Raw genomic sequence first — 13,573 nt, forward strand, 5'->3', positions numbered from 1 at the left:
TTTTTCGAACATCGATAAACTTTCTGTTTTCAAACAGCAACAAGTATACTTGCAAGATAAGCATGGAAAAGGCTATCAATGCCACTTTTATCGAAATAAAAGATGCAAAACATTATTCTAAATAACATCAAGCAAATCCTAACAAAAGAAATTGACGCTCCAACTAAAACTCATATCATGTGACGAATGAAAACATAGCTCCAAGTGAGTTTACCGATAATGTTGGAGACGAAAGAGGGGATGCCTTCCGGGGCATCCCCAAGCTTAGTTGCTTGGATCTTCCTTAGGTATTAACTTGGGGTGCCTTGGGAATCCCCAAGCTTAGGGTATTTTCACTCTTTATTCTCCTCATATCGATATCTCACCCAAAACTTGAAAACTTCAATCACACAAAACTTAACGGAACTTTGTGAGATAGGTTAGTATGATAAAGAGCAAACCATTTCACACTGGTACTGTCAAAGACAGGATTCATAATTGTTTCCACACAATGCCTACTGTAGCATATCATTTCCATAATTTATATTGAGCAATATAAGCCATAGAAACTAGAAAACAAGCAAACTATGCATTGAAAACATAATCTGTCAAAAAACAGAATAGTCTGTAATGATCTGTATAACTACCATACTTCTACTACTCCCAAAATTATGAAAAAAAATATGACCACGTGAGAAATTTGTATATTAAACTTCTTCAAAAAGAATCAACTCAATAGCGCTCTTCTGTTAAAAATGAGACCTATTTTCGTGAGCGCAAAAGTTTCGGTTTTTCAGCAGGGTCAAACCAACTATCACCCAACATGATCCCAAAGGCTTTACTTGGCACTTTATTGAAACAAAAGCTATAAAACATGATCAATACAGTAGGATAATCATGTGAACACACAAAAACAGTAAGTAAAAGTGTTGGGTCGCCTCCCAACAAGCGCTTTTTAATGCCTTTTAAGCTAGGCATGATGATTTTAATGATGCTCACATAAAAGATAAGAATTGAAACATGAAGAGAACATCATGCACCATAAGTTCCTCTCTCATAATATTTTTCAGTAGCATCATGAATAGATTCATCAATATAACCATTACATAAAGCATTCTCTTCATGATCCATAAGCAGAGAAAATTTATTGCTCTGTATGGCATACATGTCATCATAATGATCACCATAGATAGCAAATTTATTGCCATAGTCAATTGAAACCTCTTCCAAAACAGTGGATGTATCACTAAATAAAGTCATGACCTCTCCAAATCCACTTTCATCAATATTGTAGTAAGATTCAACACCCTCCAAAATAGTGGGATCACTACTACCTAGAGTTGACACTCTTCCAAACCCACTTTTATCAATGTAATCATCATAAATGGGAGGCATGCTATCATCAAAATAAGTTTGATCAATCAAAGTAGGGGGACTAAAAAGATCATCTTCATTAAACATAACCTCCCCAAGCTTGGACAAACATTAATTGCAGCAAATAAATTCTCAAACATGTCATTCTCATCAAACATATCATCCCAAGCTTGTGGCTTGGCATATCATAAGCATAATCATTCTCATCATTAATAGTATGAATGGCACCAATGGTATAACAATTGCTATCCTCATAATTTCCCAAGTTGGTGCCAAAAATATTTCCAATATTATAAGAAATATCATTATCTTCCCAATCATAATCATCACAACAAGCAATGGGCATAACAAAATCATCATCAAGTGCATCATCTTCCAAAATTATTTTTGATTCATTTTCATGAGGCACAACAATAATAGGAGCAACATTATTTGGGAGAGATACCTTTTTACCTCTTTTCTTCTTCTTCACCACATCATGTGTGGGTTTAATTGATCTTTTCAAGCTTCTTATTGATGAGATTGGTTGGATAGGAAGCTCCTCCTCATTACCTGATTCATCATAATGAACACTAGGAGGGTTTTGGGAAATATTTTCCCTTTCATTAGTACTCTCTTCATATTCTATTTGTTCTCTTGACTTTAGATAGTTGGCAATATAAGGATTCTCAATGCAATTTACCGCACAAAACATATAAATTTCCTCTACATCAAAATCAAGAAATCTCTCGAGATTAAATTTTGGAATACCCTTAGTTATACGTTTCATTTCTTCATACCCCAAAAGAATACTAAGCTCTTTATGATTCTCAAGGGTTATCAAGTTATCACAATTTTTGGACACGATTTGATCATGAAAGAATTTGCATTGGAGATTTAAATGACCATGTTCATTGCAAAGTTCACAAGGATGGCGAAAAAAATTAAATCTTTCAGCACAATCATCTAGCCTCTCTTGCAACTTTTTTGTTTCTAAATATTTATGCTTCTTACAAAATCTATCTTCCATTTTTGGTGCACAATTGCACTCCCAATTCACTCCGCAAATAGTGACATGCTTATAAGAAACATTTTTTTCATGACTTGTGCAATCATCATTAGCATTTTGGATATTCAAAGAATTCACACTAACAACATTGCAATCATGCTCATCATTCAAATATTTTGTGCCAAGCATTTTATTGACTTCTTCTTCTAACAATTGAGAACAATTTTCCGAGCATCATTTTCAAGAAAGACATTATAAAGATGATCAATAATATGATGCAACCTAAATTCAATTTTTATGTAGTTTTCTTTTATAAACCAAACTAGTGATAAACAAGAAACTAAAAGATTCAATTGCAAGATCAAAAGATATACCTTCAAGAACTCACCTCCTCGGCAACGGCGCCAGAAAAGAGCTTCGTTGACGGGATGTGAGTGCCTCTTGCCTAACCGCCCCGGCAACGGCGCCAGAAAAGAGCTTGATGTCTACTACACAACTTTATTCTTGTAGACATGTGTTGGGCCTCCAAGCGCAGAGGTTTGTAGGAGAGTAGCAATTTTCCCTCAAGTGGATGACCTAAGGTTTATCAACCCGTGAGAGGTGTAGGATGAAGATGGTCTCTCTCAAACGACCATGCAACCAAATACAAGAAATCTCTTGTGTCCCCAGCACACCCAATACAATGGCAAATTGTATAGGTGCACTAGTTCGGCGAAGAGATGGTGATAAAAGTGTAATATGAATGGTAGAAATATATTTTTATAATCTGAATAAATAAAAACAGCAAGGTAGTAATTAGTAAATGGGCACAAAAACGGTGTTGCAATGCTTAAAAATGAGGCCTAGGGTCCGTACTTTCACTAGTGCAACCTCTCAACAATGCTAACATAGTTGGATCATATGATTATCCTTCAAAGTGCAACAAAGAATCACTCCCGAGTTCCTATTAGCGGAGAACAAAAGATAGAAATTGTTTGTAGGGTACGAAACCACCTCAAAGCTATTCTTTCCGTTCGATCTATCCTAGAGTTCGTACTAAAATAATGCAAGCTATTCTTTCCGATCGATCTAATTAAGAGTTCGTACTAAAGTAGCACCAAAGCAAATTCATATTCATAATACTCAATCCACACAAAGAACTACAAAGAGACCCCAAAGTTTCTATCGGAGAAACGATAATAAAAACGTGCATCAACCCCTATGCATAGATTACCCCAATATCACCACGGGAATCCGCGAGTTGAATACCAAGACACATATCAAGTGAATCAATATGATACCCCAATTATCACCTCAAGTATTCATACCGCAAGACATACATCATGTGTTCTCATCTCTGAATATTCAATCCGACAAGACAAAACTTCAAAGGGTAAAGACTCAATTCGTCACAACAAGAGTATACAGGGGAGAAACATCATATGATCCGACTATATTAACAAAGCCCATGATATAGATCACGAGAGAGAGAGATTAAACACATAGCTACTGGTACAAACCCTTAGCCTCGAGGGTGGACTACTCCCTCCTCATCGTGGTGGCAGCCGGGATGATGAAGATGGCCACCGGAGATGATTCCCCCCTCGGGCAGGGTGCCGGAACGGGTCTAGATTGGTTTTCGGTGGCTACGGAGCCTTGCGGCAGCGGAACTTCTAATCTAGGTAAACCCCGAGGGGTTTCAGGATATTTGGGAATTTATAGTGCAAATAAGGGGTACAGGAGGCCACCGAGGTGGGCACAACCCATCTGGGCGCGCCAGGGGGCCCTGGCGCGCCTTGGTGGGTTGTGCCCCCTTGGGGCACCCCTCAGGTGCTTCTTTGGCCCAATGGAAGTCTTGTGGCCCATAGAAAATCTCCGTGGAGTTTCGCGGTGTTTGGACTCCGTTTGATATTGATTTCCTGTGATGTAAAAAACAAGCAAAAAATAGCAACTGGCACTGGGCACTGGGTCAATAGGTTAGTCCCAAAAAATGATATAAAGTTGCTATAGAATGATTGGAAAACACCCAAGAATGATAAAATAACAGCATGAATACTTCATAAATTATAGATACGTTGGAGACGTATCAGGGCGGTAGAAGGCCCATGGATCATACGGCCCATAGAAGGCCCATGGATCCCACGGCCCGTAGAAGGCCCATGGATCCTACGGCCCGTAGGAGGCCCATGGTTACAACAATCCGTGTGTTTCCATGATGATTATTGTGGCCTAGTTAGCAAAAATAGGTTATTGTGGCCACTAGAAAAACGCGGAAAAAGAACTGTAGTGACTACAAGCAAACAACTAAACAAGACAATACGGAAATAAATAAGCAAGCAACTAACGCTAGCCTATTACAGCTATTACACATATTACATCCACTAGGCATCGAAGTTCGCCACCAGTGCAAATATAGGGAACAAAGCAGCATATTACATACACTGGCCGTCAAAATTGGCCACCAGTGCAAATAAACGCGGCATCAAAACAAGTCCATAAGTGAAACAACTTCAGAAGAGCTCAAGAAACGTTATCCTGGGTATCCACCATGCTGGCAACAAGCTTAGCAAGCTTTTAGCTTTGTCCTGTTTGGCGCTAAAATCCTCCAACGCTTGCTGTTGCACTAGAAAGTATGCATCTGAATGCTCCACGGACTTCTGCAGTCCTTCCGCTTCTTGTCGCAGCACAGCTGATCGATGTCTTTCAGCTTTTAGTTGAGACTCAAGAAACCGAACTGATCCAGACAGTGAGTTTGAATAGCTTGTGCAAGCGGTAGTGGCCAATAACTCGAACAGTAAACCAAGACAGGACTTTGGGGTTGTCTCACTGTCTTCAAGATAGTTTTCCTTTGTTGTTTTATCAGCTTTGTTGGAGACCAACAAGGATGTCTCACTATCCTGAACCTTATCTGCATTAGTTCCTTTACCATTGCTTAATAAGGCACTATGTGTGGGTTATGTGTGGTAGGGCTGGTTCTCGTGCATGTACAATCAGGGTGCTATCTCCTCCAAATGGTAGCACTGTTTTATTTGAAGACCGTGTTTTTACTCCGCTAGATACTGCCATCACCTGCTATAATTCAAATGGCTGATAAACAGGAAACATAGTTGAATATATGAACATTGTATGACAGACAGATGCAATAGATAGTGTGAAAAAAAGAGGGCATGAAATAGTTGACATGTATCTTGTTTAACTAAACTGGATAGCATGACATAATTTCACATATATGATGTCTATCTAAACTGGATAGCATAGCATAACATAATTCAAAGATATGATGACTAACTAAACAGGATCGCATGACATAATTCACATACATGTTATCTAAGTAATCAGGATCGCATGATTTAATTCACATCTATGATTTATATGCTAAGCAGAGGGCATTCGCATATATGATGTCTGAACTAAGGACATGATGTTGAATATTGTGTATATGATGTCTAAACTATGCAATGCAAGACACTATATGCATGATATGAGCAGTATAACCGTGCCAATTAGAGCATACACCTCGGTGGGGGAATATGACTGGTCATCTGCCTCTGAATCAATCTCTGAGGAGCTATCGGGACCCAGCAAGAGATCTGCTTCGACAGGTAGCACTGTCTGCTCTGAAGGCCTTGTTTTCACTCTAGATTTTTTCCATCACCCACTCAAATGGCTGATTCACTGGAAGAGTAGATTAATATACAAACATTGTCGACAAATGGAAATGTAATGAAGAAAAGGATGGGCAAGATATCATTCAAATATATGATTCCTGGTTAAACAGGATGGCATTGCACATTTCACATATATTCTGACTGGCTAAAAGACATGAGACTGCATAATTCCCATATCTGATATTGAAACTAAACATCTGGCATTACAGAACATGTCTAAACTAAGCAGATGACATATATGATGTCGAAAATAGGCACTTCAAGGCAACATATGCATGATATGAAAAATGCCCGTGCGTTGCAATGGGGAAAAAATAACACAAGCTCATAGCCCAATAATAACCATAGCTCAAGATCCGAACTATACCCTATACACTCGTCCATCATACTACCTCTCGCAATTGACATCAAATGTCATGGACTTGTTCCACTGAGTGTCATTGACTTTTTCCACTGAGGTAGGATGGGTCCCTCACATGTCCCCGCATGACCACTTAGTGTCCAATCGCCGCCTAATGGGCGCCAATTTGTCGCACCACACATGCACACAACTCGAGGCCATGGGGTCTAGGGTCGAATTTTTTCTCCATGAGTTTGATTTCTCCTCCCCTCGATTTGCCAACAAAACCGAAGCTCAAATCAGTCTTCCACCCTATTTGACCCTTCTTGAGGCACCAACCGATTGGAAGGAAGCCCAACGGCTCATATTTTCATAGTCCGAAAGAGGTTCCACGGTTTGGACTTCAGACTCGAGATGGCTCATTTTGGAACTCGCATTGAGCACTGTGACAAAGAAAAAAAGGGAAAAAAACACACAAAACCAAATGAAGCATGTAGTTAGTTCTGTGGACTAAGGAAAACTGATTTAAGTACAATACAACATGAATCACATACTTGCGCCCTGGTTAACATGTTTGCTACCACAAATGATTTACATTGTAACACTAAGATACAAACAACAATAGATGTCCTAGCCTTTTCTTAAAAATGAAATTCTTTGCATCAAACAAAGGCATCATTAAGTTCTCAAGTAACACCAACTTTTTATCACCAAACAGGCACAACCAAAGTGCTAGTCTGGTACTAACTTTCATCCACCCCACCGCATGAATAACTTCAACATTGCACGACAACGAACAGCGAGAGTGCGCAGTCAAGAAAAAAGCAGGCAAAACAAAAAACATGTGTCCGACTGAAAATGCAACTTTAACTATCCGACTGAAACCACAAACAGTTAACCCAGCAGTCAGTCGCTGCTGCAAGACAATGCGACTTTAACTATCTGACTGAAACCACAAGCTACAGGCCTGAAGAAGAGATGGCACAAATCCTCAACTTAACTAACTGGCCACTTCTATTGCTGGAAAAACATCTCTCTCCGTAGCACAGTACCATCAGGTGACACCAGCCGGCAGCCAACAAACCAGCTTTGTTCGGTTAAAATTAGATCCCAAATGAATCCCCAAATCAAAGCAGGGCAGCACCGCACCAGCAGATTATAACCTGATCATAGAACATGAAGCAAAACATAATTGTGGAAGACTGAAGATTATGTGGGCTTGTTGATTCCAGCCCGGAGATTTGAATCCCTGAAAATAGGGCAGTATTAAGATGTAGATTTCTAGAGTTGTTACACTGTTGTTTGTATACCTGTGCAAAAGAAGATTTAAGTACAATTACATCCTATTAACCTAATGCAATAATTCAAAATAATCAACCGAATAGCATTTACTGAACATGAGAACTTATTCTTGGAATATGTCAGAAAGGAGATCAGACACCATCAATAATAGGTTAATTAGAAAATAAATGACATGTCAATTGGCATAGAAAATCTTCAAGTCATATTTGACATGAAAATTTGACTATTACAAATGGCAACTAAATTACACGAGAGAAGGAAAACATCAAGAAGCTAGAGAGAAAATGGACCTGAAAGAACCACCTGAACATACAATTGCACCAACAGGAAAGAAATCCGTCTCCATGGATCAAAGTTGTTTTCACTCTGTCGAGATACGACGAGCGGGCTATCCGTACGTAGTGGAGTATACATACGGCATAATCTGATGTCATCGGTTCATCAATTGATTGAAAAGAAAAGGTTCAGACCAAGCATGCATGAGCACATCCCAGGAGGTCCTAGCATTGACTTCCTACACCTATAACAGATTTTAGTACCATGGAGCAGTATTTTCCATATGCGATCATCCTCCCCTACTGATCCGGTCACGTGAAGTTTAACAAGCCAATGCAAGTTTTAACTGTCGGACTGAAACCACACACTATAGGCCTGAAGAACAAAAGGCAAAAAATCCTCAAATTAACTGACCGGCCGCTTGTACTGGAATAACATATCTCTCCGTAGCGCATTATAGCATCATGTTAAACCAAACGGCAGCAAACAAACCAGCTTTGGCCAATCAAAAATAGATCCCATAGGAATTCCCAAATCAAAGCAGAGCAACACTGCACCAGCAGATTACAACCTGATCAGAGATGCCCGACCAAGGGCAAGGAGAGGAGGGCATACCTTGGCGGTCGTCGTCGGATCCTCGTGAACAGCCTGGCCTACCTGCAGCTCATCCAGAGAATATCGTAGATTTTGCTGCAAGAACCCGACTCGCCACATCAATGACCAGCAATCCACCTGCAAGAGGGCACAGGTGGAGGCCATGACGGCCGTTGTCAACGATGTCGCCTACCTCGCCGGCTCCCAGCTCGCCACTGCCAAGGCCTACCGCAACATCAAACTCCCCACAACGCTAACTTTTCCAAATGAAGGAAGCAAAGATCATTTAACAACAATAATTTGTGTTCTCAAATTTAACATCCTTCAGAGCACCAGGGTCTCTAGCTCTCTGCCAATCTAAAGTTTCAAACGGTCCAATGCCAAAACTTCACAAAGTCACCACAAGCTTATCTTCTACTGTTTTCGAAAGAACTCCTAAGAATTTCAGGTATCAGAGACCCGAGCATGGAAGACAAAGCTTGGAAATGTCATGGTGATGTCACTCCTAATCGATGGCAGAATTAGTTTGAGAAATATATGCAGAACAGAGGTACTGGGAGAATGTTATAAACTGGCACGTCTAGGATTCTGATCTACAAAAATAGAACACATAATGTTTCTGGCTTGCTTGCAACTGATGCACGAACTGAAAACATTCGATGTGCTTAACATTCAAAGGACTGATGTGCTTGATGGCGATTTGAACTACATGTTTTCTTATCTTATCCATCACCGTAACCACATACAAAAATAGTATAAAATCACCATTTTGATGTAAAAAGCATCTAAATAGACGATTGGCAATAGTACTGCACATAGCTAAATGATTTGAACTGAGTTGACCTCTTGTAGAAGGCTGAAGGTCATGCTACCTCGTTGATTCCACCATGTAGAACTAAATTCGCGTTGTTGGTGTGGTTGGGCATTTCATCAAACACCTGGAAAGATATAGTTTAATTAGTACCAGTACATAGTGATTTTGATGCTTACCAACGCCAACACTGGGATATGAGCGGGCAGCATATAAGTTGCCAGATCAAAATTATTGCACCTTGATCCGCCATTATGTGTCTGTAGGTGGTCTTAGACAGTGCGGACGACGGCGACATGTGAGATTGCATCCAGTGTGCTCAAAGGGGCGCGTGGTGACGGAGGCCGACAGCGGCGGCTGCGGCAAAGAGGACCAGGGGGCGTCGGCGTCGAGGGCGCACACGAGTGGAGCAGGACGATGGACCGGCGACCTTGGCATCGGCGATGGGGTCGATCCGGCCAACTCGATCCAAAGCAGAGAAGCACGACACGGGTGTAGGAGGTTGGAGATTGAGGAGGTTGCGGGCTGGGAAGGGGAAGGGGAAGGAGAACAGGAGGTCGGCGGATGGCCGGAGAAGAAGATCGGCGGCGGCGGCGATCGCGGTCGCGACTCGAGAGGAAGCGGCCGGAGAGGACGTTGTGCGAAAGGATCGCGGGTTGAATACTAAAGAGTGCGGGGTTCTTTTAATAAGAGTGAAACATTTTCTCATATACCCACTTTAAAAAGGAGTGCGGGTTGAATAGAGAAAACAGAAGGGACGTTTTTGCAAAAATGTTGCGACGGTGAACCCGACAGACTCAACCCATGCTTTATTATTAAAAAAAAAAAAGAGCCCGTGCGTTGCAACGGGACACAAATTTTAACTTATTAATTCCTCTAGAAAGGATGAACGGGTTAACTCTGCATCCTTTGAATAGTAATGCTTAATTTGTGTGATGCTTGAATTGGATGGTGAACAACAAAAACTCACCTCATCTCTCATTTTTCCTAATGTCTATCCTCTGCTAGCTTCATGAAGATGACCTCTTTAAATACTCTACATAGTACCTGTAGAAAGCAAATAATATGATTAGTTTTGGAGAACAATAGTTGGGTAAATAAAATATGATGCTATTCTTTTCATTACAGAGTGATGTGCCAGTGAAAAGTACCCATATGCATGTCTTCACTCTTAACAATCTCATGCCACGATTGCATTCGCAATCTAGGGAGAACTTTTCTCAGATAATGGGGAAAAGATCAAACTATCAGATAAGATTTATTTTTCTCTCTGATGAATTTTTTGTAATAACGAAAAAACTATCATAAGATCTCTTTTCCTGGTCTGATCAATTTTTGTAATAATGAAGCAACTATCAACTATTGGATGAAATGAATTACCCAAAAATATAGGGAGAATTATTTGAGTGAAGCTATAAGAAATGAATAAAATCATCCAGTAAGTTAGTCCACATGAAATCAATGAACATACTTCTCATGTCGCTGGCAGATTACCTTTGATAAACTATAAGCAAATAGTTATAGTTTTCTTGTCAAGAAAGGCAAACAAAATCCATCAGAAGACGTTAACTTACCATGGAATTGTATGTTTGTGTATCTTGTCGACAGAAGGTCTTAGCAACTGTCAAGTTTGGCAACTAAGCGGTGCCGAGTAATTTACTTCATAATTATGCACTCTGACAGGTAGCAATAGCAAGGTATTCCAGCGTTATTCCCTTTCGAATATAACGTTGTCGCCATCCCTTCCATCCGTCCTCTGATCTCCCTCTCCCTGGTGATCAACATTATTAGAATTCAGAATAGGACCAACAGTTTCTTACTTTACGGAACCCGAAAAACCATCGAGCGACCAGAGGCACAGCCACACACGCACACACGCGGATTCCATCGCCATCAATTTTCTTGAATGGATAGATAGATAGTACACTACATCATCCAATACTAAAAAGTATTAGTGGTCTTCCGCTCTTCCTTGTTGAAGCTTTGTCTGAAGTACATCTAGCCCCCATCAACTCAAAGGGAAACAAAAGAAGAATTCAAAATCGCGATTGCTGCTATCGATCACAGTCATGGCTCTTCACAAGCTTCTGCCGGCCTCCGTGCAGCCGCCCTGTAGAGCTACTCCACCGCGGCCGCGCACTTCGACGGCGGCGCAGCGAGGGCAAAGGCCAAGCCGGTTGGCTACCTCGGCTGCTGGGATGATCGGGCTATTGTTGGCGCTGGGGCTGCACACGGCGCGCCAGCAGCTCGCAAAACATCCGCCTCGACAAGCTCAAGTTGAGATCGTGGGCTCGTGGCCGAGGTAGCGGACCTTGACCTCGCCCTCCATGACACCGAGCGTTTTCATGGCAGCTCCATGTTCTAGATGGTCGCCCACGTTAGGGACGATCGCTCTCTCGCCGGATCTTGGTATGGTGGCGGCGATGGATCCGTGGAGGTTGGATTTTTCTGTGGGGTGGGAGATGAGAGAAGAACGTGCGTGTTGACCGACTTAGGAGCGGAGGACGTGTTCGGATCTGTCTTGTTTTGGGCCTCTGATTCGTCTTCTAATCGGTCTCTTCGTTCGATTTGTTTGTTGGGCCGAACACGTTGAAGCCCAATATGCTGTAGGTCGCTTGTGTTCGATCTGAGTGGACGGAATTTCGATGGTAAGAAGCAATAGTATCACCTCGGATGTAGAAAATAATATAGGTGAAAAAAACTGAAAATGTAAATTCATGGGAAGAAGCGTATTGTGACGGTGAACCCGACAAAGTCAATCCGTGCTTTATTATTAGGGAGAGATAGGGAAAGATATGACTAACATCATCATGCCAAGTTAGAGCAAACATCTTGGGGGTAAATAGGAATGGTCAGTTCCATCTGAATCCGCCTCAGAACAGATATCTTCCTCTGGATTACAATCTAGAGAGGGGGGAGGGTTTGCCATTGAACCTACCATGGAGCGATGTCTGCATGACATTGTATTGCCGTGCAAAAACTCTTCTCTTTTTCTCTACATGTTCAGCATGACTGTGTACAATATCTGACATGCATAAAAAAAATATAGTGAGATTATGTAAGGAGAGCATGCAGAAATCTAGAGTAATGGTAACAACCAATGGATGGATCCAAAAATAATGATAGCATGCTGATGATTGCTTTAATTTAATAAAAACCAGATGATGATTGCTTTACTATTTGTTTCCTACCAAGATGAACAACATAGGCATACCCTAGGTGAACCAGATATTAGACAGAGATAATATTCATTGCTGCCTCGATATGTGCCCCACAACTAATTTAGAACTCAAGTTTGAACATTAATTTCACTAAAAAAAGACACATCCGTGACATTTTGGGCCGAACGAATTTTTTTTCTGTCATACTTATGACACTTCTATGACGATAATTGTGAAAAAACCCGGTATCATCATAGATGTGGTGGGGTCCTACTTCTATGGCAAAAAATCATGACAGAAAATGGGCTTTTCGTCCTGGGCGGGCTGGAGACGCAGCTGCATGACATTTTTTGGGCCGTCCATGACGGAAAAAACCGTGGTAGAAGCGAGGGCGAGGAAAATATCGGGGTGTTCCCGGTTACGGTGGGTGGTCGGGGACGAGCGATGCGCGTTTCTCTCGTACACGCACGCGCGTGGGTGCGAGGCGTTGGGCTCTAACTGAACCCGAGCGATTGCACTGCAGGCTACGCGTTACTGAACCCGAGCGATCGATCGATGGCTGTTAATTGAACCCGATCGAAAGATTCCTTCGCTACTGCTGCTAACTGAAGCCGATCGATGCTACCTCGGGATTAACAGTGAGCGTTGCTGGGGGGTTTGGATGAACAGTTCCTGGTGGAGGTGGATGAACAGGACCCCGTGGTGTTGCCTCTGGATGAACAGGACCCCGATCGATGGAGCCGGTTGGGGCTGGATGAACAGGACCACCCCGTGGAGGGCAGGATGAACAGTAGATGGTGGAGGGATGGATGAACTGTAGCCCGTGGAGGGGTGGTTGAACTGGAGCCCGTGGAGAGGGCTGGTTGAACAGTAGCCGGTGGAGTAGTGCGCGGTGGAGGCTGGATGAACAGGAGCCCGTGGATGAACAGTCGCAGGTGGAGGCTGGAGGAGGTCGACGATGGATGAACAGTAGCCCGTGGAGGCTGGAGGGGGTCGACGGTGGAGATGAACAGTATCCCGTGGAGTCCCGTTTTGCGGTACGCCACACCCCTCCCGATGAACAGGACCCCCGTTTCGACCGTAGCGCTCCAACACAAGTCC

The 13,573-nt window shown here is 42.1% G+C and overlaps 1 long non-coding RNA gene across 2 annotated transcripts; it reads right to left on the reverse strand.

The window, feature by feature from the left end:
• Window positions 1-7,181: 7,181 nt before the first annotated feature.
• LOC123144043 (uncharacterized) lies at window positions 7,182-9,974 on the reverse strand. 2 transcript variants are annotated; one of them, XR_006471221.1, is made up of 3 exons: window positions 9,552-9,974; window positions 9,344-9,438; window positions 7,182-8,715 (listed from the first exon to the last, which is right to left on the reverse strand). It is a non-coding gene; the product is annotated as an uncharacterized lncRNA (long non-coding RNA). The 2 variants fall into 2 exon arrangements; XR_006471220.1 differs by having other exon boundaries at window positions 7,182-9,438.
• Window positions 9,975-13,573: the final 3,599 nt, after the last annotated feature.

This window comes from Triticum aestivum, chromosome 6D (genome assembly GCF_018294505.1).
Source record: "Triticum aestivum cultivar Chinese Spring chromosome 6D, IWGSC CS RefSeq v2.1, whole genome shotgun sequence".
NCBI lineage: Eukaryota > Viridiplantae > Streptophyta > Magnoliopsida > Poales > Poaceae > Triticum > Triticum aestivum.